We start from the raw sequence: 2500 nt of genomic DNA on the forward strand, positions 1-2500 counted from the left end.
GGCCGCCCGGCCCCGGCGGGACGAGGCTCCGCCAAGCGGGCGTTCCGGGAGCGGGGAGCTTCGGAGCGCTCCCCGAGTCTCCACTTAGGGGGACGAAGGCCCTCGGCCGACACCGACGGGCCTGCGAGGCACCCCAGCCGCGCCGCCGCGGACGCCGCCCGCCCGCCCGCCGAGGCGAGGCGGGGAGGGACGGCGCACCGGCCGGCGATTGATCGTCAAGCGACGCTCAGACAGGCGTAGCCCCGGGAGGAACCCGGGGCCGCAAGTGCGTTCGAAGTGTCGATGATCAATGTGTCCTGCAATTCACATTAATTCTCGCAGCTAGCTGCGTTCTTCATCGACGCACGAGCCGAGTGATCCACCGCTAAGAGTTGTCTGCCTTTCGGCACCGCCCCGCGCGCGCGGAGGGGCCGGGACCGCTCCGCAGAAGCGGCCCCCTTCTCGGACGACGGACCGCCGCCCCACCGACCGACCGACCGCCCCCCTCCGCACGCGCGGAGGGGGCGCGCGACGACCGGCGGGCGACGGTCGCGCCTCGCCTCAGATGACCGTACCGACATCACAACGGAGGGAAGGAAGGGAAGGGTGAAACAAGCTCCGAACGGCAAGGGCCCGGGGAGCCCGCGCTCCCGACCGACCTGGGGAAACAACAAGCACCTTGCTCGCTTCGGAGGCGGCCCAGGCGCCCGGGCTCGGCCCGGCCTCCGCACGGAGGGCCGGCGGCGCGTCCGACCGCGCGCCCGGACCTGCACCCGCCTCTCGCTCGCGCGGAGGGGGGAAACCACAGACGCTGACCGCCGCGCGGGCGACCAGCGGGGGCGCCCCGCTCGCGCCGCGCGCGCCTCCGCGCCGCCCAGCGCCCGCGCGCTGCGACAGCCGGCTCCTTGCCCCCGTGGCCCCGAAACCCCGGCTCTCGCCCCGACGCCGGGAACGCCCGCGCGGCGCCGCCGCCGCACCACACCGGAGACAGGGACGGACGGCCAACCGCCGGAACCCGAGACGGCGACGCGACGCCGCCGCCCGGCGCTCCGCCCGACCGCCGCCCGGCCACCGCACCGCCGCGGCTGCCCTCCCGGAGCCGCCGCCGCCGCTTCTCGTCTCGGCCCCTTCCGCAGGCACGCGCCAGGCAGAAGGCGGACGCCGCTGAGCCGGAGGCGACGCCCCCTCTCCCCGCTTCCGCGCGGAGAACGGGACGGGGAACGCCCCTCGGCCGCCCACCCGCCTCGCCTGACCGAGACCGGGAAAGGCGACTGCGAAGCGACGGGCAGGACCCGGGACGGGACAGGCCACGCGGCCGGCCACCGAGCGACCGCCGGCCGGCACGCCGAGCGGCGGCGCCGCCGCCGCCGCTCGGGCCCGGGGGCTGCGCCGCCCCTCCCCTCAGCCGGGGCGGGAAGGGGTGGGGGTGGCAAGCAAGGAGCACGAAGCCGCAAGCGCGCCGCTGCGCGTCCACGGAGACGCGGCGGCCCGAGCAGGCCGCCCCGCCCGGCGAGACCCCCGACCGTGGGGGAATCGCCATCGCCCCCGACGGCGAGAGAGCCCGCGCTCCCCGCCGGGGGGGGGGAGGTTCCCCTTCGCGTTTCGAGGGCGAGGCAGGCCGGCTGCGGCCGACCGAACGCCGCCGGTCTCGCCGCCGAGACCGGACCGCGGAGAAGGGGGGGCAGGGGGGACACCCCTCCCCGGCGCGGCCGCCCGAGGGGACAAAAAGCCCACGGCGTGGGCGGCGGCCGCCATGGCCAGGGCCTGCACGAGAGCGACTCCCGCCCCTGGAGGCTCAACCGCCGCACACGGCCGGGGCCCGCCCCTGCGGGTCGCACCGAGCCGCCCGAGTCTTTAAACCTCCGCCCGGCTCCGCGGCCTTCGACCCCCGGGCTCAGCCGAGGGAGGGCCGCGGAGGCGCGGACGCTAGGTACCTGGCCCTGGGGTGAGGGAAACATCCTCAAGGGCCCCGCGGGGGTGCCTCCCCCGCTGCCGCCATCGGGGGAGCGTCCGCCCGCGGGGGCGCGCCCGACATCCGCCACCACCACCACGTCCTCCTGGCCCGGGGCCCGAGGTTTCCCTCAGTATCCCGGCGCTGCGCCCGGGAGGAGAGCCGTGGCTCGGGCCGCCCGCTGGCGCGCGGGACACGGCCCGGCGCGGGAACTCACCCGCCGGCCCGAGGGCCGGCGCCACGCACCCGAGCCCGGAACGCCCAGAGGCCTCGGCCCTGCACGCGGCCGGCCGGCCCCCCGGCGGGCTTGCTCCGCAGCAAGCCCGCCACGGTGCGGGCAGGAAGGATCGGGGGAGACGCCTCCCCCGACCCCGGCGAGGCCTGCTCTGCCCGCCGCCCCTCTCGCCGGGCTGGCGCCGGCCGCGCCCAGCCCGTCACCGCCAACGGCTCGCGCCGGTCCCCTCTCCCTCTCCTGCGCGCGCCCGAGCGCCGGGGGCTTTCCGCTCGGCCGGCCGGGGTTCCCGCCTCCACGCGCCCCCACCACACCGGCGGCCACCCCCTCTTCCCCCT

At 78.2% G+C, this 2500-nt stretch overlaps 1 non-coding gene across 1 annotated transcript; it reads right to left on the minus strand.

The window, feature by feature from the left end:
- Nucleotides 1–220: 220 nt before the first annotated feature.
- Nucleotides 221–373, minus strand: LOC141955390 (5.8S ribosomal RNA). The gene has a single exon (XR_012632524.1). It is a non-coding gene; the product is annotated as a 5.8S ribosomal RNA (ribosomal RNA).
- Nucleotides 374–2500: the final 2127 nt, after the last annotated feature.

This window comes from Athene noctua, unplaced genomic scaffold, assembly GCF_965140245.1.
Source record: "Athene noctua unplaced genomic scaffold, bAthNoc1.hap1.1 HAP1_HAP1_scaffold_204, whole genome shotgun sequence".
Classification (NCBI taxonomy): domain Eukaryota; kingdom Metazoa; phylum Chordata; class Aves; order Strigiformes; family Strigidae; genus Athene; species Athene noctua.